Source organism: Oncorhynchus mykiss, chromosome 15 (assembly GCF_013265735.2).
Source record: "Oncorhynchus mykiss isolate Arlee chromosome 15, USDA_OmykA_1.1, whole genome shotgun sequence".
Taxonomy (NCBI): Eukaryota; Metazoa; Chordata; class Actinopteri; order Salmoniformes; family Salmonidae; genus Oncorhynchus; species Oncorhynchus mykiss.
In genome coordinates, this window is record NC_048579.1 from 69,767,646 (window position 1) to 69,790,543 (window position 22,898).

Below are 22,898 nucleotides of genomic sequence, written 5' to 3' on the forward strand. Positions count from 1 at the left end.
AGGTGTTAACCCTATCAGTCCAGAGATGCCTAATTAAATATTGAATAAAGTCAGTCGTTAACCCTATCAGTCCGGAGATGCCTAATTAAATATAGTCAGGTGTTAACCCTAACAGTCCAGAGATGCCTAATTAAATATTGAATAAAGTCAGGTGTTAACCCTATCAGTCCAGAGATGCCTAATTAAATATTGAATAAAGTCAGTTGTTAACCCTATCAGTCCAGAGATGCCTAATTAAATATTGAATAAAGTCAGTCGTTAACCCTATCAGTCCAGAGATGCCTAATTAAATATTGAATAAAGTCAGTCGTTAACCCTATCAGTCCAGAGATGCCTAATTAAATATTGAATAAAGTCAGTCGTTAACCCTATCAGTCCAGAGATGCCTAATTAAATATTGAATAAAGTCAGACCCCAGAAAACAAATCTGCTTTTCATTCATCTGCATGTCCAGCCCTTAAATACTGAACAAAAATATAAATGCAACATGCAACAATTTCAAAGATTCTACCCTGTTACAGTTCATATAAGAAATTCAGTCAATGGAAATAAATTAATTAGGCCCTAATCTATGGATTTCACATGACTGGGAAGGGGAGTAGCCATTGGTGGGCCTAGGAGAGCATAGGCCCACCCACTGGGTAGCCAGCCCACCCTACTGTGGAGCCTGGCCCACCCTACTGGTGAGCCAGGCCCAGCAAATCAGAGTGTGTTTTTCCCCCACAACTACTCCTCAGTAACACGTGATCTGCAGTTGTGAGGCTGGTTGGAAGCACTGCCAAATTCTCTAAAATGACGTTGGAGGCAGCTCATAGTAGATAAATTAACATGAAATTCTCTGGCAACAGCTCTGGTAGACATTCCTGCAGTCAGCATTCCAATTGCACGCTCCCTCAAAACTTGAGACTGTTTTGTAGCATTGTGTTGTGTGACAAAACTGCACATTTTAAAGTGGCCTTTTATTGTCCCCAGCACAAGGTAATTAGCATGCTGTTTAATCAGCTTCTTGATATGCCACACCTGTCAGGTGGATGGATTATCTTGGCAAAGGAGAAATGCTCACTGACATGGATGTAAACACATTTGTGCCCAACATATGAGGGAAATACGCTGTTTGTGCGTATGGAACATTTCTGGGATCTTCTTTTCTCCAGCTCATGAAACATGGTACCAACACTGTACATGTTGCATTTATATTTTATTCAGTGTATTTAGCATCAAAATGAAGTGTTTAACAACAACAACAACAACATCTCAGGAGAACCAGGGCTACATGTAAAACACAAAACAATTTGGCAAACAGTTGCATTCACGAGTTTTATTGACAAAGAAATCATTTAAAAAACAATGGCCGCCAAAGCAAAAAACAGACCAAATCTGAATTGATATGAAGCTGGAAGTACATAAACTGTTTGCTCAGTTGGAAATGAATATCCAACTAGTTAGTGACAACTGTGTGGATTTTGGAGTTTGTGACAGCGACTATGTGAGCTTATTACAGTATTATAGACATTATGTCCTGGGATTTCCTATGATCTTCTACGTAGAAGAGCCCATTACCCATGAATCACTCTTGTGTAGCTTGTGAGCATCATAGAGCAAAACATGTTACATGTGCGTGTCGTGAGAATCGTTTTATTAGATAGCTTTTAATAGTTTGTTGCTCAAACCATTCAGACTGTTGTTCCTGTAAAAAGATCTTGTCTCACAAACACTGCTCTAGCTCAGCCCCCGTTAATCACAGACTAATTAACGGTTGGTACCAATGGATGCAGAAGAAAGTTACTAATCCAATGGTACCCAGAAGTCTGTAGCTTTAAAAGGGGTTAGAAGTCCAAATGGCGCCGGCATCGCGGTGGGACTCATTGGGTTAACCTTTCTGTTAGGATGTATCATCTACTGAAATGCAGCAAATAAGAGAGAGTGATTTTGAAGAATTACTGAGCAGAGTTTCCACTCGGTACAGATCTAGGATCAGCTTCCCCTTCCCCAATTCCTATAAGTGTGAATTTAAAACTGACCCAAGATCAGTGTCTAGGCCTGGGGACAATGTTACCTTACTCATGAAAACAGTATCATCTCTACTTGTGGTGTTGCTTCAGGAGACTATTTAGACACATTCCTGTAGCTTCTAGACTTTTTTTTTTATCTTCCACCACAGCATTTTCTTTAAACTTTACATTTCATCCCGATGTGAAGCCTAGCATTTTCCCAAGCACAGGGAGAGAGTGAATATCTCAGGGCTTAGGCTTGAACTGTTTTCCTCCATCCTGCCCCAGAACAGATGAACAGGCACTTGTGTGAGACAGAACGCCATGGCATATTACATCATGTTTAAACATGACTCGGAGCACATCTCTGACCCATTTCCCTTGGTTCAGTATGATCACCCACTGAGGCATTTTCCACTGTATCTTAAGGATCCACATCTTTTCTGAAAGCCAAGTCTAGTGGTTAAACAACAACAACACAGAGATGATCCACCGACAGTGTGAGAGGTAGTCTTTAAATGTCACGCTGTAAGATGTTCATACCGTCAAAGACAGGGCTGCCAACAAAAAGGTAAACCACAGAGCGAAGTAAACAATCGAGTGATGTAAACACGGAGCGATATAAACGCGGAGCAATGCAAACGCGGAGCGATGTAAACAATTGGGCGATGTAAACATGGAGCGATGTAAAAAATAGAGCGAGGTAAACAATAGAGCGTGGTAAACAATAGAGCGAGGTAAACAATAGAGCAATGTAAACATGGAGTGAGGTAAACAATAGAGCGAGGTAAACAATAGAGCGAGGTAAACAATAGAGCAATGTAAACACGGAGCGATGTAAACAATTGGGCGATGTAAACATGGAGCAATGTAAAAAATAGAGCGAGGTAAACAATAGAGCGAGGTAAACAATAGAGTGATGTAAACAGAGCAATGTGAGGTAAATAGAGTGAGGTAAACAATAGAGCGAGGTAAACAATAGAGCGAGGTAAACAATAGAGCAATGTAAACATGGAGCGAGGTAAACAATAGAGTGATGTAAACAATAGAGCAATGTGAGGTAAATAGAGTTTGGTAAACAATAGAGCGAGGTAAACAATAGAGCAATGTAAACATGGAGCGAGGTAAACAATAGAGCAATGTAAACATGGAGCGAGGTAAACAATAGAGCGAGGTAAACAATAGAGCGAGGTAAACAATAGAGCAATGTAAACATGGAGCGAGGTAAACAATAGTGATGTAAACAATAGAGCAATGTAAACATGGAGCGAGGTAAACAATAGAGCAAGGTAAACAATAGAGTGAGGTAAACAATAGAGCGAGGTAAACAATAGAGCGAGGTAAACAACAGAGCGAGGTAAACATGGAGCGAGGTAAACAATAGAGCAAGGTAAACAATAGAGCGAGGTAAACAATAGAGTAAGGTAAACAATAGAGCGGGGTAAACAATAGAGTAAGGTAAACAATAGAGCGGGGTAAACAATAGAGCAAGGTAAAAAATAGAGTGAGGTAAACAATAGAGCGAGGTAAACAATATAATGATGTAAACAATAGAGCGAGGTAAACAATAGAGCGAGGTAAACAATAGAGGGATGTATACAATGATGATGTCAACAATGGTGATGTACACTTGGAGTGATGTGGCCTATTGCACTATTCATATGAATGTTATTGTCCATCATTCAGTCATTATGTATTGTGTCTTTAGTTTTTTTATTTGACCCCCTGATGGGATGATATTGTTGATCTAATCTAAGGGGATTGATATGTCCCACCCGATTTCCTTCCTACATAGTGCACTTTGTAGGGAATAGTGTGGTATTTGGGACAAAGCCATTGTATAATCGTCTTAGACTACCCACGGTGGACCGTCCAATGACACACCTCTCACTCTCATCAGCAGTGGCCCAGGATGCACCCTATCTCCTATATAGTGCACTATTTATATATGGGCCTGGTCAGAAGTAGTCCAAACACTGGGAATAGGATGAAAAAGGGAGACAGAAGAAAGGCGAGAGAAACGGAAGGAACATTTCTAGTTCTTCTCTGTAGGAAGAGAGATCAAATGAGGCTTTAGAGGGGAGGGGTAGGTCAAATGAAGCTTTAGAGGGGAGGGGTAGGTCAAATGAAGCTTTAGAGGGGAGGGGTAGGTCAAATGAAGCTTTAGAGGGGATGGGTAGGTTAAATTAAGCTTTAGAGGGGAGGGGTAGGTCAAATGAAGCTTTAGAGGTGAGGGGTAGGTCAAATGAAGCGCTAGAGGTGCGGGGTAGGTCAAATGAAGCACTAGAGGTGCGGGGTAGGTCAAATGAAGCGCTAGAGGTGCGGGGTAGGTCAAATGAAGCTTTAGAGGTGAGGGGTAGGTCAAATGAAGCGCTAGAGGTGCGGGGTAGGTCAAATGAAGCACTAGAGGTGAGGGGTAGGTCAAATGAAGCGCTAGAGGTGCGGGGTAGGTCAAATGAAGCTTTAGAGGTAAGGGGTAGGTCAAATTAAGTGCTAGAGGTGCGGGGTAGGTCAAATGAAGTGCTAGAGGTGCGGGGTAGGTCAAATGAAGCACTAGAGGTGCGGGGTAGGTCAAATTAAGCTTTAGAGGTGAGGGGTAAGTCAAATGAAGCGCTAGAGGTGCAGGGTAGGTCAAATGAAGCACTAGAGGTGCGGGGTAGGTCAAATGAAGCGCTAGAGGTGCGGGGTAGGTCAAATGAAGCGCTAGAGGTGCGGGGTAGGTCAAATTAAGCTTTAGAGGTGAGGGGTAGGTCAAATGAAGTGCTAGAGGTGCAGGGTAGGTCAAATGAAGCGCTAGAGGTGCGGGGTAGGTCAAATGAAGCGCTAGAGGTGCGGGGTAGGTCAAATGAAGCACCTAGAGGTGCGGGGTTCGCTAGCAACACAGAATGCTACAACCAGCAGACTGCAGAGTCATCAGCAGCTGTTTGCTACGGCAGAGCCCAGTGAGAGTGATAGGGCATGGCTACTCTTCCTCCCAGGGGCTGTGTACAAGTTAACGGTGTGTGAGTCCCTCCAGGGAAGAAAGTGTGTGTGTGTGTGGGAGCAAAGCCAGAGGAGCATCCATCTTACTCAGCCAGGGTTGTGTGGCGTTTCTTCATATCGGTCAATGGTTTGTTTTGTGGTTCATGTATTGTAACGTAGATAACTTGGGCCGTAACATATTTGGGGCTCGTCCAGGATCAAGGAAACTAAACAAATAATGTTTATCAGGCACCATTACTGTGCATGCGCCGGTTTTAAGTTTATCTTAGGTACAGATCTAGGATCAGTGTCCCCTCCACCAATTCAAACCTTAACCATAAGTGGGGAAAATGCAAAACTGACCCAAGATCAGTATTTTCACTCAACAGCTAGCGTGCACCCTATCCAGAGCAGGGATACCTAACAAGGCGGTATGGCTCACAGAAAGGCTTGGTTCACTTCCCGTCTCTCTCATTCCAAAATGTCCCTAAACACCTCTAAAATCACATGAAAGAAGAGGTTCTAATAAAAATGGTAATGTGCTTCAGTTTCTGAGTGGCTGGAAACACCAGAGGCCCTGGCTTTTCTCATGCCTCTGAACGGAGGACTCAGTGATCACATGCCTGCAGCCAGATAGTGTTCCCCTCTGGGTTCGTGTCATTAATGTGTAATGAACTTCCTGTAAACATTCCTGGACAAGGAGGCAATAAGGCCAGCAGCACAGCTTGTACTTGTACTGCTTTCAGAGGCTGGTGAGGGGAGGACAGCTCATAATGATGTCTGGAATGGAGGGATCGCAACATTATCAAACACATGGAAACCATCTGACGGACTCGTCCTGATGTGGCTTGTAGAAAGACATTTCTGACAAAGTGTCTTTCATTTGGTTAATCAGTAGCGCTGCTGCTCGCCAAAGTCAAAATAGCTTGTTATTGTCGCGGTTAATGTCCTGGGTGTTATAAATAACTTTGAGGGCATGCTATATTTTTTGGGAGATTGTAGGAGTCATGTGAGAGAGCGAGAGAGAGGTTTCTTAGGGACTGGAGAGTGCCAGCGGGTGAGAGTGTTAGATTGATGTACATTCCCGTGGCTCTGCTGGTCAGGTTTCCACCGCCCGCTCTGATTGAATGTTGGTTGGGGGCCTATCGACCCTATCTATCCCAGGATCCTTTGCTCAGAGTCCTGACCACTTTCCACTGCTTCCTGTGGTGCTTCCTTTGTCTCTCCATGCCCACTTGGGCGTGATGGAACGCTGGCAACGGAGCCTGAAAACACACCCCATCAAAGTAGCAAGACTCCTTCCCAAATGGCATCTCATTATATTCCCCTTTAGTTAACACTGTCAACGTTTCGCTATACTGTGGCAAATGTGATCGAATCAATGCAATTAGTCACTTTCAATGTAAAATTCAGAAAAAGAAAAGAAAATACACAAGACTTAGCATGCAAAATGAACTGTGCAAGAGATGTAGTTGTCAGGAGAGTGCATTGGAGTAGGATTCTATTGCAGTATGGCTCAGGCTCCTACTCTACATAGACCTGTGCGACATAACCAATCAGAACTGCAGTAGGCCTACATGCAAATAGCCATTGCCATATATGGATCTGTGCCACTCACTTTGAACTGGACTGTTTTGTATGTGTTAAAAGGACAAGTGTTTTGAGACGGTCTTGAATGAGCTAAGTAGCCAATAAGTAAAAGGTAGTATCATTTGTAATAATGGTATGGGAATATAAATATATTTTAATTTGTAAAGTGGTTTCTTGCATCAAACAACATTTTCACTCACCTCCTTGTCTGAAAGACAAGTAGATTAAAGAGGGTACAGCCTCAGTGTTCACAGTAAATGTGCGCCGGAAGTTGCACAGAATTTTCACAACGTTCAAGTTTGCACTCAGTAGACAGGAGGCACCTGATCCTAGATCAGCTCTTCTACTGTAAGAAGCTTGATACATACACCTTGAACACCTTCCAGGACCATTCTGTGTATGTGGTCTAACAGGACATTTAGAGCTGTGGTAACGACCTCAGAAGGCCAAACAAAGCAGACAGACTGTGCCTGAGGTCGCTAGTTAAACGCTAGTCAAAACCCCTCCCTCAGCAGGTTCATGTGCTTTCCAGACTACCGCTGTCAGCCTCGTGAAAAAACACTCAAGAAGCTTCTCTGTCAAACATTAGACAAATGGATCCACATGGGTCAGCGATCCACATGACTGCAAAGTCAACACTCTGGCACTGCAGTAAGGCAGGAGAGGCATTGAAGCCTGGTAAACACCACCAGACTAACCATTTACATCAAGCCTGGTCAGCACCACCAGACTAACCATTTACATCAAGCCTGGTCAACACCACCAGACTAACCATTTACATCAAGCCTGGTCAGCACCACCAGACTAACCATTTACATCAAGCCTGGTCAACAGCACCAGACTAACCATTTACATCAAGCCTGGTCAGCACCACCATACTAACCATTTACATCAAGCCTGGTCAGCACCACCAGACTAACCATTTACATCAAGCCTGGTCAGCACCACCAGACTAACCATTTACATCAAGCCTGGTCAGCACCACCAGACTAACCATTTACATCAAGCCTGGTCAACAGCACCAGACTAACCATTTACATCAAGCCTGGTCAGCACCAACAGACTAACCATTTACATCAAGCCTGGTCAGCACCAACAGACTAACCATTTACATCAAGCCTGGTCAACACCACCAGACTAACCATTTACATCAAGCCTGGTCAACACCACCAGACTAACCATTTACATCAAGCCTGGTCAACAGCACCAGACTAACTATTTACATCAAGCCTGGTCAGCACCACCAGACTAACCATTTACATCAAGCCTGGTCAGCACCACCAGACTAACCATTTACATCAAGCCTGGTCAGCACCAACAGACTAACCATTTACATCAAGCCTGGTCAGCACCACCAGACTAACCATTTACATCAAGTCTGGTCAACAGCACCAGACTAACCATTTACATCAAGCCTGGTCAACACCACCAGACTAACCATTTATGTCATCAGGTACAAAAGGGCAGGGATTATTTTAAAGTCTAGAAGGCAGGGAACATCTAAAAGGCAAAACTGACCTCTAAAGTTAGAGGTCAATATAGTCAAGGCTAACTCTAAAGCCAGATAATAGTGATTTGGAAAGGTTTGGAGATACAGAAGTGCATCCACTATCCAATGATCTCTCTACCCTTGTGCGCACACACCTATCTTTCTCTGCCGTGCTTTACAGTATGAAACCAGTGGAAGCGCAAGCATTAAAGTAAGGGACGTTTTCTCATCATGGGAAATTACAGATATCCTGTTGGTGGAGGAGGGCTGGAGCCTGGGGAGAGGAGGGCTGGAGCCTGGGGAGAGGAGGGCTGGAGCCTGGGGAGAGGAGGGCTGGAACCTGGGGAGAGGAGGGCTGGGGCGAGGAGGGCTGGAGCCTGGGAAGAGGAGGGCTGGATCCTGGGGAGAGGAGGACTGGAGCCTGGGGAGAGGAGGGCTGGGGCAAGGAGGGCTGGAGCCTGGGGAGAGGAGGGCTGGAGCCTGGGGAGAGGAGGGCTGGAGCCTGGGGAGAGGAGGGCTGGGGCGAGGAGGGCTGGAGCCTGGGGAGAGGAGGGCTGGAGCCTGGGGAGAGGAGGGCTGGAGCCTGGGGAGAGGAGGCTTGAGGGTCTGACTCAGGCTGGCTTGGCCACTGAGCAGGGGGAAGGGCTACTCTCCTGATTTACAGCCGGTGTAGAAAAGCACTGACAGCCCCCATAAATAAAAACACTCAACACACGTGACAGGGAGGCCCTCAGAGTCACCGACACCCAGCCAAGATACTGTCCACAGCCAATATACTGTCCACAGCCACCACCAGAGCCAAGCACCAGTCAACAAACACAATTGACAAAACACAACTAAGGACAAAGTAAAAACAATTCTCTGTTTGACTTTGACTGGACATGGCGGTACTGTATCATTATATCAAATGACGTTTCAACGTCCCACACAATGGTGAGGAACAAAACAAGTTGAACAAAAGTTGACTTGAAATGTCTCGACAAGCGCTGACTCATTGAACTCCTGTTGAATTTGAATAATCTCTCACTGAGAAAGTCCAGAAGAGGGAGCTCACCTTAAAAGTTTTAGAAAAGCTCCCTGACTGTGGGGGCAGGCCTACACAGGAAGTCCAGGCAGGGCCAGAAAGAGACAGATAGGTGTTGGCACTGAGGTGATGGAACTAGTACTTCATCTCAAATCGCACCCTATTCCTTACGTAGTGCACTACTTATGGCCAGGGGCCATGGGGCTCTAGACAGAAGGGAATAGGGGGCCATTTCAGATGCAACCTGGGACTGCTCATGGCTGTAAGAGAGAACTGATGGTGTGTGGTGAGGTGTCAGCAACAATCTCACTCCACACGTCTGATAACCCAGAGGAGAGCTATCACACAGGGGACAAGCCGTGGAGAGCGAGCAGAGAGCTCCACACGTCTGACAACCCAGAGGAGAGCTATCACACAGGGGACAAGCCGTGGAGAGCGAGCAGAGAGCTCCACACGTCTGATAACCCAGTGGAGAGCTATCACACAGGGGACAAGCCGTGGAGAGCGAGCAGAGAGCTCCACACTGTCTACTCTGAGGAGGGAGACAGAGATGAACTGGATATTAAGGCCTCATGCCAACAGGGAGGGATGCTGGCAAAGTGGAAATTGGGGATGTGCCTGAAACCGCCTTGCGGAGGTGGTGATGCATCATCGACCTGCTTCCCAGGGTGATAGATTTAGGTCATGGTGCCTCGGCCGAGAGGTGTTGTCCGTGTTTCACGGGCTGTGGGTGTCAATCACTAAATGGCCAATGCTACCAAGGACAGGAGTTATGAGTTACTGTTAGGGACTGTACTTACTAGCATGGCCAAATAGTGAGGACACAGTTATCTGGGATGTATTCCTAGCTTGGAACAGTGTTTATCAGATTGCAGACAGAGGCATGTTATCATTGACCTCAGAGCAACTGGGACAAGGCGGTGGAGGAAGCGAAGTCAGCCCAACATGGTGGAGCAGGAAACCCAAACAGACACAGTAGCTACAGGAAAACCAGGGTACTCTAGTACACGCCAGCTAACAAACCACAAACGTCTCTTTTCTTATATCTGAAATGAACCTAAAGATGTCAGGCCTCTTGTTCAGGGTTGTGTTTATTAGGGCAGGCAGCGGAGAATGCTTGAAAACAGTTTGCAACAGGAAACAAAAAGGAACGTTTCTTATTGGAGAAGTTCAGGTAGTAACTCCCTGTTTCAGTACGTTTTCTTCCGTATGGTGTATGATGAACACGAGTTACGACCCAGGCTCTGGGGAAGGTGGAAGGGGAGACCAAGAGGCCAATGTATAGAATATCCCTCCCTGTGAGACGGGGGTCAGTTCCTCCTCCGGTGTTCCATCTTTTATGAGGGATGAGCGGAGGGTGGTGTCTTCAGATCAGCACCCGCCGCCATAGGGTGCCTGGTGAGCCTCTGAGGTGAAGTTCCCCCTAGGTACAGATCTTGGATCAGCTTCCCACTCCCCAATCCTAACATTAACCAAGTGTGGGGGAAATGCAAAACTGACCCAAGATCAGCATATAGGGGCAACTTTACCTTAATCCGCCACCTAGTGAGACAGCCTCGCCATTTCCTGGACTATGGCCAGACCTCAAAGAGGGAGAACAACCTCCCAGGTGAACTGTCTCAGACCCAGAATAGACTAGAGTTTCAGCTCTGCTGGGGGTCCGATGCTGGGGGTCCGATGCTGGGGGTCCGGAGGGATAGGCTCAATGACAGTCTGGAGATGACAGACACGTCCACCCTGGAGGTAGAGGGTGATGGGAGGGGCTGTAGCGATAAGAGAGAGATGAGCGAGGAAGAACTGGAGGAGGTTGAAGAGAGGATGAACAGCCATGGATGACAGAGGGAATGACAGGGGGATGACAGAGGGGATGTGAACAACAGAACAAGGCCTGGATTCAGGTGTCTATGACAATATGGACATTTTGACAGGTTATCACCTCTGGACTGTTGAGCTTCCTCTGCTCGCATTCAAGCTCATATCAAATGCAAACTGAGATAATGGCTTGATATCCATCAAAGGCTTCCTGATTCTATCCCCTTGGTTCTCGGTTCTTTCTGATGATTGGTTTGATTGTTAACTCTCACAACAAAAGGCCTGACGTAGCTGGAAACATCAGACAGGAAACTTCACACCAAAACCCCATCTCACCACCTGTTTCTGTCCTGCACATAGTACACCCTTTAGTTGAATGTAGAGGAGTGCTTATAGACCAAGCAGTTGTGGCTTTGCAGAGTCAACACAAGATAGGAATCAATATAAAGTCCTAAAGTGCTATATAGACTTTCAGTTAAAGTACCACCCATCCAGCTTCAGCAGAGGACACATTTCCTCTGGACATTTCTGTATGACTTCAAAATGGTTTCAGAAGCCTATCTTGGGTCTGTGTTTACTACCGCAGTTATATGGTCACCGTTACAACCCTGTTGGTCAGAAAGAGCTCTGCCAGGTCACCGTTACAACCCTGTTGGTCAGCAAGAGCTCTGCCAGGTCACCGTTACAACCCTGTTGGTCAGCAAGAGCTCTGCCAGGTCACCGTTACAATCCTATTGGTCAGCAAGAGCTCTGCCAGGTCACCGTTACAACCTGTTGGTCAGAAAGAGCTCTGCCAGGTCACCGTTACAACCCTGTTGGTCAGAAAGAGCTCTGCCAGGTCACCGTTACAACCCTGTTGGTCAGAAAGAGCTCTGCCAGGTCACCGTTACAACCCTGTTGGTCAGCAAGAGCTCTGCCAGGTCACCGTTACAACCCTGTTGGTCAGAAAGAGCTCTGCCAGGTCACCGTTACAACCCTGTTGGTCAGCAAGAGCTCTGCCAGGTCACCGTTACAACCCTATTGGTCAGCAAGAGCTCTGCCAGGTCACCGTTACAACCCTATTGGTCAGCAAGAGCTCTGCCAGGTCACCGTTACAACCTTATTGGTCAGCAAGAGCTCTGCCAGGTCACCGTTACAACCCTATTGGTCAGCAAGAGCTCTGCCAGGTCACCGTTACAACCCTATTGGTTAGCAAGAGCTCTGCCAGGTCACCGTTATAACCCTATTGGTCAGTAAAAGCGCTGCCAGTGCTGTCACCCAATCCAAAGACACCCTACTCTCAGAGAAGAAGAGTCATTTGACCAATCCCCTCACGCTCCCAATCAATGTACACAGTGCAACCGGTCTAATGCTAACAATCTGATTACACACACTCAGACCCAGACTGTTCAATGGTAGCGTCCTAAATGACAACCTATTCCCTACATAGTGTCTATAGACACCGGTCAAACGTAGGGCACTATATAACCAATGTCTCTGCTGAGCCAAAACTCCCTCCCGGTTGGGTCTTAGCAGCAGCCATTGCTGGGAAAGCACTAATGAACGGCATTCGTGCGTAACGGAGACCCCAAAACAACTTCCTCATGGTGATAAACTACTTATAAAGTAACTGATTGACACAGAGTAAATAGTCTTCTAGATACGTTCCAGAACTGTGTGGACACCCCTTCAAATTAGTGGATTCGGCTATTTCAGCCACACCGTTGCTGACAGGTGTCTAAAATCGAGCACACAGCCATGCAATCTCCATAGACAACCATTGACAGTAGAATGGCCCATACTGTTGTGGCTGCTTTGTGTGATGTATTGTTGTCTCTACCTTCTTGCCCTTTGTGCTGTTGTCTGTGTCCAATAATGACTGTACCATGTGTTGTGCTGCTACCATGTTATTATGATGTTGTGTTGCTACCATACTGTGTTGTCATGTGTTGCTGCCTTGCTATGTTGTTGTCTTAGGTCTCTCTTTATGTAGTGTTGTCTCTCTTGATGTGATGTGTGTTCTGTCCAATATTTATATTGTATTTATTAGTATTTTTTTAATCCCTTTTGCCTTTTGGTAGGCCATCATTGGTAGGCCGTCACTATAAATATGAATTTGTTCTTAACTGACTTGCCTAGTTAAATAAAGGTTAAATAAAAATATAAAAAAATACTGAAGAGCTCAGTGACTTTCAACGTGGCATCGCCATAGGATGCCACCTTTCCAACAAGTGAGTTCGTAAAATGTCTGCCCTGCTAGAGCTGCCCCAATCAGCTGTAAATGCTGTTATTGTAAAGTGGAAACGTCTAGGAGTAACAACGGCTCAGCCTCGAAGTGGTAGGCCACACAAGCTCACAGAACTGGACCGCTGAGTGCTGAAACGCGGAGCGAGTAAAAATAGTCTGTCCTTGGTTGCAAAACTCACTACCAAGTTCCAAACTGCCTCTGGAAGCAACGTCAGCAAAATAACTGTTTGTCGGGAGCTTCATGAAATGGGTTCCATAGTCGAGCAGCCGTACACAAGCCTAAGATCACCATGTGCAATGCCAAGTGTCGGCTGGAGTGGTGTAAAGCTCGCTGGAGCAGTAGAAACCCGTTCTCTGGAGTGATGAATCACGGTTCACCATCTGGCAGTCTGACAGACGAATATGGGTTTGGCGGATGCCAGGAGAACGCTACCTGCCCGAATGCATAGTGCTAATTGTAAAGTTTGGTGGAGGAGGAATAATGGTCTGGGGCTGTTTTTCATGGTTCACGCTAGACCCCTTAGTTCCAGTGAAGGGACATCTTAACACTACAGTATACAATGACATTCTAGACGATTCTGTCCTTTCAACTTTGTGGCAACAGTTTGGGGAAGGCCCTTTCCTGTTTCAGCATGTCAATGCCCCCGTACGTACACAAAGCGAGGTCCATACAGAAATGGTTTGTCGAGATTGTGTGAACTTGACTGGCCTGCACAAAGCCCTGAACTTAACCCCATCGAACAACTTTGGGAAGAATTGGAACACAGACTGCGAACCAGACCTAATCACCCAACATCAGCGCCAGAACTCACTAACGCTCTTGACTGAATGGAAGCAAGTCCTTGCAGCACATGTTCTAGTGGAAAGCCTTCCCAGAAGAGTGGAGGCTGCTGTGGCAGCAAAGGGGGGAACAACTCCATATTAACGCCCATGACTTTGGAATAAGATGTTCGACAAGCAGGGGTCCACATACTTTGTACCTGGGAGTATCTCGTCTTATAGATAGTTCTGTAAGGTATAATACTCTCTCTGTTTCTACCTTGCTTCCATGACCCTAGCTAGTAAACAAGCCACAGGGAAGCTCAGTCTATGATTAATCCACAACTTCTTGGCAATCAGTTCTCAGCCCAGCAATCCCCATTCAGCATTTCCCCAACAGCATACAAAGGAAATGGACTGAACAGAGTGATGCTAACGTTGCTACAAGATAACACTGATAACATTGTTAGCGCACAGCTGTGCTGTCCATTGTTAGCGCACAGCTGTGCTGTCCAGATGACAGGATAGTATCTCTGTTAGCTTCAGATGCTAGCAGGGTACACATACTAGCATGCCTAGGCTAGCTAGGCACTCTTCCAAGTTTGTGATCTGAAGGCAGTCAGTGTCTACACAGTCATCAACAAACAAGCAGATACAGTGGAACAACTCAACTCCCCATGTTCAGCAGCAAAATAATAATGACATTACTAGTGGAACTACAATTCTCGGTATGTGGCATACAAACTGCAAACAAAGAAAGCAGAGGAACACACCCACTGACATATCAATCCAAGACAACCCAAAGCTTCCGCTAAGCTTCAACATCCTCCACCCACTGTTCTTTCTTGTGTTTCTTTGACAGAAAGGCAGTGTTAGTTTTGCTCTGAGAGAGGAGAGGAAATGCATACCTTGTGACGGCTGCCTGGCGGTGACGTGGCTGCTGCTGCTGCGTGACAGGACTAGCCCTGGTACGACCAACAACTGAGCTCTCTCACACACACTGGAGAGAAGAGGGAGAGGGAACGAGAGACAGCGTGCTGGAGAGCACAAGTCCCTCCCTCTCTCTCTCCTGCTACCATGGTGAGCATTCTGTTCTGTCTTTTGCTCTCTCGTACACACACAACCCCTCCCTCTCTCCCCCTTGTTTATTCTCCCTCCTTTTATCTTCCTGTGTATGCTAGCTCTCTTCTGAGAAAGCTCCTTTAGTTTTCCCGCAGTAACTCTGATTCTCTCTAATGTATCCCTTTTGTCTGTTGGTTTGCTGCCACTCATGCACACACGCAAAATCAAAACAACACTGTCTCAGACACCATGTGTCTACGTTCATTCCAAGCCTTTCTGCACCAATAACTGCCAGCAGGGCACCTGATTTCCTCAGCCATCAAAAGCAAAACCAACACCCCAGCAAGCGACCAATGGAGACACAACAACCGACTCAGACCATCACCATGTTACTCCGGCCCGACTAGGTGTTCAGCTTCGCTTCAGCCTCATTAATGCTTCCGTTTTCTCGGTTGCTGAGTCAAAGACCCACCAGGGAAAACAAGTTAAGATGGGACGATGAGGGGACGTGGAGGGGACGATGTCTTAAGTGGTTTCACAAAGACAGTGTGGCTTTCCTCTCCTCCCGATATGTTTTCATTTGCCAACAATGAAGTGATCAATGGGGCAACTAAAAAAGCCAAAAAAGAAGTGAACTTGGAAGAGTGCCAACTGGGTTAAAGGAAAGGCCATTCATTTGGGCTGGTCTAGACGAGCCTCTGGAGGAGCGAGTGAAGCAGGTAGAGGTACGGTGGACAGATTGAACCATGGTGAATGCTTAACTTGGACAGCGAAGGCCCTGTTTTATTTTATTATTCTTTAAAGGGGATCGGAATTTCAAGGAGAAAAGAGACAGATAGTAGGAGCATAGACAGAGGGCCTAACGTGGTCTGGTGTCAGGGGCTTAAGACCACACTGAAAGCCCCGTTTTGAAGTCAGGGTTACACTGAAAGCCCTGTTTTGAAGTCAGGGTTACACTGAAAGCCCTGTTTTGAAGTCAGGGTTACACTGAAAGCCCTGTTTTGAAGTCAGGGTTACACCGAAAGCCCCGTTTTGAAGTCAGGGTTACACTGAAAGCCCTGTTCTGAAGTCAGGGTTACACTGAAAGCCCCGTTTTGAAGTCAGGGTTACACTAAAAGCCCTGTTTTGAAGTCAGGGTTACACTGAAAGCCCCGTTTTGAAGTCAGGGTTACACTGAAAGCCCCGTTTTGAAGTCAGGGTTACACTGAAAGCCCTGTTTTGAAGTCAGGGTTACACTGAAAGCCCCGTTTTGAAGTCAGGGTTACACTGAAAGCCCTGTTCTGAAGTCAGGGTTACATTGAAGGCCCTGTTCTGAAGTCAGGGTTAAACTCCAAAGGTACAGAATGAGGCATCATATTTTCTCAGGGGGCGTCATAAGACAAAAAAAACATCTACATTCCACATAATCTAATTGTGATCACATGGGAGAAAACTGGGCTATTATTAGACACATTTTGTTTTCAGACTTTTCTACATAGGGCCAGGCTGAACACTAGCTGGCATGATGACACAGGCTGCATCCCATAGGGCCAGGCTGAACACTAGCTGGCATGATGACACAGGCTGCATCCCATAGGGCCAGGCTGAACACTAGCTGGCATGATGACACAGGCTGCATCCCATAGGGCCCTGGTCAAAAGTAGTGCACTATATAGGGAATAGGGTGCCATTTGTGATGCATCCATAGAAACAACAAGCCTGCATGACTTCCTGTATCTGGCGTGGGTTGTGCCTAGAGAGGAACAGAAGGTGTGAGAGGGGTCAGACAAGTGGTTGGGATGACAGCCACTTCAATAGATGTTTGCACTCCTTCAGTGGCTTATTGCTGATCTACCACACGAGCTAAATAACGCTAGGCGATATAGCTACTGTTTGCTTCCACAAGGTGTATTTCAGGAACGGTAATTGCACCTTTGAGACCGGGCTGCAAGTTTCATCCAAGGACAAATATTGCAAAACGTTGTTTTGAGAGCGGTTTGGAAACCCGCCATCCAGAGACTGGGTCTGGACATAAACGCTCCAAAAGTGATCTGCTTTAAAAGCCGTTCCATTGACCATAACTGGCTCAACTTGAAGACCTCCCAGCATCCTTCAGTCGTCTAGTGGCTTCAGCTCAGTGGGCTAACACAATGTTGTGGTCCGCAGGAGACCCAGGTTGGAACCCAGTCAGTCTCAAAAGTACCAGAGATGTCATTTTACATCAGTAAGGCAAATTCTAGCATAATGACTGGTGCTAGACAGAAACATTTGCATAAATTCCAAAATATTTATTTAGTGGTAAAAACACTAGCGAGCTAAATTTCCACAACCCACCCCTAAAAATCTAGATCAGTGAGGTACACTGTTGAAGAACAGAAACTGCATGTGATGCTATACAATCTCATTCACCACCTGCACAAATATACTTTCAGGGCTCCTGAGTGGCGCAGCGGTCTAAGGCACTGTGTCTCAGTGCTAGAGGCGTCACTACAGTCCATGGTTCAATTCCAGGCTGTATCACACAACTGGCCGTGATTGGGAGTCCCATAGAGTCCCATAGGGTGGCGCACAATTGGCCCAGCGTCGTCCGTGTTTGGCCGAGGTAGGCCGCCATTGTAAATAAGAATTTGTTCTTAACTGCCTTGCCTAGTTAAATAAAAGGTTAAATAACAAAATACTGGTACAGTATAAATCTAGCCTGCTGAGAAGGGTCATGATTCTGGGTTAGGCCTAAGCAGAAAGAAAGTTGATTTGCACCGCCACAAAACCTAGCCGGTTTCTCACACTCTGCTGAGGGAGGAGACAACAGAAGGACAGAGATTTGCCTCTACTAAACTCCAGACAAACATTTCGTACTCACCATAACGAGTGATCAGAGGCTCATTTGCAGTATAATACCAACCACTTTGATTAGGTTAAAGAACACATCTGTGCTGAGAACTCCCACTGAGCCGGACTTCAAATTACTATGTATAAAGGGATAGTTCACCTTGAATAAGACATTCAAATATTGTGGATATTGACTTGCTTTGGGTTTTGTGCTAAATAGTTAGCATCTGGAGACAGTGGCCAAATAAACATTTTGTAAAATGGGTGAACTATACCGTTAAGGAAGAAGTAGCATATACAACAAAGGAAATTACCACTTGTAGTTTCCTAGAAATGTAAAATTTTACCGGCCTGGTCTGAGTGCACAATCAATTAATGCCAATGGAACGGTAGCACTGAGAACTGACAGATCGTAAAACATTTGCTGAAATAAATGGTTGTTTGCACAGCCAGGCAAATTGTGAAGCTTCTTGCAACCCCTGCTCACCTCTCACTGATTATCGATGCTCGCAGGTTCCTCGGCTATCGCTCTGTGACATCTCTCTTTTGAAAGTCTCTGAGATGAGTCCAGATACCATTAGTCTAGAGGACTCTACCAGTCCAGCTGAGATGACCCCAGATACCATTAGTCTAGAGGACTCTACCAGTCCTGCTGAGGTGAGACCAGATACCATTAGTCTAGAGGACTCCACCAGTCCAGCTGAGATGAGTCCAGATACCATTAGTCTAGAGGACTCCACCAGTCCAGCTGAGATGACCCCAGATACCATTAGTCTAGAGGACTCTACCAGTCCTGCTGAGATGAGACCAGATACCATTAGTCTAGAGGACTCTACCAGTCCAGCTGAGATGAGTCCGGGTACCATTAGTCTAGAGGACTCTACCAGCCCAGCTGAGATGAGTCCAGATACCATTCGTCTAGAGGACAATACTAGCCCAGCTGAGATGAGTCCAGATACCATTAGTCTAGAGGACTCCACCAGCCCAGCTGAAATGAGCCCAGATACCATTAGTCTAGAAGACTCCACCAGCCCAGCTGAGATAAGTCCAGATACCATTAGTCTACAGGACTCTACCAGTCCAGCTGAGATGAGCCCAGATACCATTAGTCTACAGGACTCTACCAGCCCAGCTGAGATGAGCCCAGATACCATTAGTCTACAGGACTCTACCAGTCCAGCTGAGATGAGCCCAGATACCATTAGTCTAGAGGACTCCACCAGCCCAGCTGAGATGAGCCCAGATACCATTAGTCTACAGGACTCTACCAGTCCAGCTGAGATGAGTCCAGATACCATTAGTCTAGAGGACTCTACCAGCCCAGCTGAGATGAGTCCAGATACCATTTGTCTAGAGGACCACCAGCCCAGCTGAGATGAGCCCAGATACCATTAGTCTACAGGACTCTACCAGTCCAGCTGAGATGAGCCCAGATACCATTAGTCTACAGGACTCTACCAGTCCAGCTGAGATGAGCCCAGATACCATTAGTCTAGAGGACTCTACCAGTCCAGATGAGTCCAGATACCATTAGTCTAGAGGACTCTACCAGCCCAGCTGAGATGAGTCCAGATACCATTTGTCTAGAGGACCACCAGCCCAGCTGAGATGAGTCCAGATACCATTAGTCTAGAGGACCACCAGCCCAGCTGAGATGAGTCCAGATACCATTAGTCTAGAGGACTCTACCAGCCCAGCTGAGATGAGTCCAGATTAGAGGTCGACCGATTAATCGGAATGGCCAATTAATTAGGGCCGATTTCAAGTTTTCATAACAATCGGAAATCGGTATTTTTGGGCGCCGATTTGCCGTTTTTTTATTGTTGTTTTTACACCTTTATTTAATCTTTATTTAACTAGGCAAGTCAGTTTAGAACACATTCCTATTTTCAATGACGGCCTAGGAACGGTGGGTTAACTGCCTCATTCAGGGGCAGAAAGACACATTTTCACCTTGTCAGCTCGGGGGATCCAATCTTGCAACCTTTTCAGTTAACTAGCCCAACGCAATAACGACCTGCCTCTCTCTTGTTGCACTCCACAAGGAGACTGTTATGCAAGTGCAGTAAGCCAAGGTAAGTTGCTAGCTAGCATTAAACTTATCTTATAAAAAACAATCAATCATAATCACTAGTTAACTACACATGGTTGTTGATATAACTAGAATATTATCTAGCGTGTCCTGTGTTGCATACAATCTGACTGAGCATACAAGCATACAAGTATCTAAGTATCTGACTGAGCGGTGGTAGGCAGAAGCAGGCGCGTAAACATTCATTCAAACAATACTTTTGTGCGTTTTGCCAGCAGCTCTTCGTTGTGCGTCAAGTATTGTGCTGTTTATGACTTCAAACCTATCAACTCCCGAGATGAGTCGGGTGTGACCAAAGTGAAATGGCTGGTTAGTTAGTGCGCGCTAATAGCGTTTCAAACTTCACTCGCTCTGAGCCTTGGGGTGGTTGTTTCCCTTGCTCTGCATGGGTAACGCTGCTTCGATGTGGTGGCTGTTGTCGTTGTGTTGCTGGTTCGAGCCCAGGGAGGAGCGAGGAGAGGGGCGGAAACTATACTGTTACACTGGCAATACTAAAGTGCCTATAAGAACATCCAATAGTCAAAGGTTAATGAAATACAAATAGTATAGAGGGAAATAGTCCTATAATTCCTATAATAACTACAACCTAAATCTTCTTACCTGGGAATATTGAAGACTCATGTTAAAAGGAACCACCAGCTTTCATATGTTCTCATGTTCTGAGCAAGGAACTGAAACGTTTTTTTTACATGGCACATATTGCACTTTTACTTTCTTCTCCAACACTTTGTTTTTGCATTATTTAAACCATTATTTACTTGAGGCTAAATTGATTTTATTGATGTATTATATTAAGTTAAAAAGTGTTCATTCAGTATTGTTGTAATTGTCATTATTACAAATACACATATTTTATTTAAATCGGCCATTTAGTCCTCCAATAATCGGTATCGGCGTTGAAAAATCATAATCGGTCGACCTCTAGTCCAGATACCATTAGTCTAGCAGAGCAGACCAGCACCAACTTCATCATAATTACAGTTGACAGACTGACAGGAAACTGCGTCCCAGATGGCACCCTAAAAGGGACACATCCAGACTGTCTGATGCACTAGGTCCATGGAAACAGGACACTGGCATTTGCTCTGTTGTTCGACCAGTAAAGGGTTAAGACCTGAACAAACCAGAAGGCCTCACATCACTCGTACTGACACACAAAGGAGTACAAGCACACGCCCAGAACTGACCTCAGATCAGTGAACTTGTGAAAATTCCCATGAAATACAGGAACAAAACTAAACCTGTCAGCTTCTTTTAAACAGACCAGTGGTTATTGTGGGCTGCCTGGTGTGAGTACTTACCCTTAACAGTCACAACCTCTCAGCAGCGTTATCTTAACAGTGACTACCTCTCAGCAGCGTTACCTTAACAGTGACTACCTCTCAGCAGCGTTACCTTAACAGTGACTACCTCTCAGCAGCGTTACCTTAACAGTGACTACCTCTCAGCAGCGTTACCTTAACAGTGACGACCTCTCAGCAGCGTTACCTTAACAGTGACTACCTCTCAGCAGCGTTACCTTAACAGTGACTACCTCTCAGCAGCGTTACCTTAACAGTGACTACCTCTCAGCAGCGTTACCTTAACAGTGACTACCTCTCAGCAGCGTTACCTTAACAGTGACTACCTCTCAGCAGCGTTACCTTAACAGTGACTACCTCTCAGCAGTGTTACCTTAACAGTGACTACCTCTCAGCAGCGTTACCTTAACAGTGACTACCTCTCAGCAGCGTTACCTTAACAGTGACTACCTCTCAGCAGCGTTACCTTAACAGTGACTACCTCTCAGCAGCGTTACCTTAACAGTGACTACCTCTCAGCAGCGTTACCTTAACAGTGACTACCTCTCAGCAGCGTTACCTTAACAGTGACTACCTCTCAGCAGTGTTACCTTAACAGTGACTACCTCTCAGCAGCGTTACCTTAACAGTGACTACCTCTCAGCAGTGTTACCTTAACAGTGACTACCTCTCAGCAGCGTTACCTTAACAGTGACTACCTCTCAGCAGCGTTACCTTAACAGTGACTACCTCTCAGCAGCGTTACCTTAACAGTGACTACCTCTCAGCAGCGTTACCTTAACAGTGACGACCTCTCAGCAGCGTTACCTTAACAGTGACGACCTCTCAGCAGCGTTACCTTAACAGTGACTACCTCTCAGCAGCGTTACCTTAACAGTGACTACCTCTCAGCAGCGTTACCTTAACAGTGACTACCTCTCAGCAGCGTTACCTTAACAGTGACTACCTCTCAGCAGTGTTACCTTAACAGTGACTACCTCTCAGCAGCGTTACCTTAACAGTGACTACCTCTCAGCAGCGTTACCTTAACAGTGACTACCTCTCAGCAGCGTTACCTTAACAGTGACTACCTCTCAGCAGTGTTACCTTAACAGTGACTACCTCTCAGCAGCGTTACCTTAACAGTGACTACCTCTCAGCAGTGTTACCTTAACAGTGACTACCTCTCAGCAGCGTTACCTTAACAGTCACCACCTCTCAGCAGTGTTACCTTAACAGTCACCACCTCTCAGCAGTGTAGGAACAGGTATCTACTGAACTGTTCACCCAAAACTTGGAGTCACTAAGATGGTCTTTCATCCATTGCCTACAATGGACATAAATGATCTTAGTGCTATGAAGCGTACAGGACACTCAAAGTTCTGCTACTATGGGGGGGGGCATTGACATACGACTCCTAAAGAAGGGCCTAAGCCCACAGAGGATGTATTAGGAGAGCATGAGACAGCCCACAGAGGATGTATTAGGAGAGCATGAGACAGCCCACAGAGGATGTATTAGGAGAGCATGAGACAGCCCACAGAGGATGTATTAGGAGAGCATGAGACAGCCCACAGAGGATGTATTAGGAGAGCATGAGACAGCCCACAGAGGATGTATTAGGAGAGCATGAGACAGCCCACAGAGGATGTATTAGGAGCGCATGAGACAGCCCACAGAGGATGTATTAGGAGAGCATGAGACAGCCCACAGAGGATGTATTAGGAGAGCATGAGACAGCCCACAGAGGATGTATTAGGAGAGCATGAGACAGCCCACAGAGGATGTATTAGGAGAGCATGAG

At 46.0% G+C, this 22,898-nt stretch overlaps 1 protein-coding gene across 4 annotated transcripts in view; it reads right to left on the reverse strand.

The window, feature by feature from the left end:
* The window catches only part of LOC110500965 (oxysterol-binding protein-related protein 8), a 151,590-nt gene that overhangs the window by 89,468 nt on the left and 39,224 nt on the right, over positions 1-22,898 (reverse strand). Inside the window, exon 1 of one of the 4 annotated variants that reach the window (XM_036945130.1) lies at positions 14,761-14,896. The exons of 2 other annotated variants lie outside the window; for them this stretch is intronic. The gene's annotated coding sequence lies outside the window, so the exon portion shown is untranslated. Of the gene's footprint in view, positions 1-14,760; positions 14,897-22,898 lie in introns of those variants that run through there. One more of the 4 variants, XM_036945133.1, reaches the window with a different exon arrangement.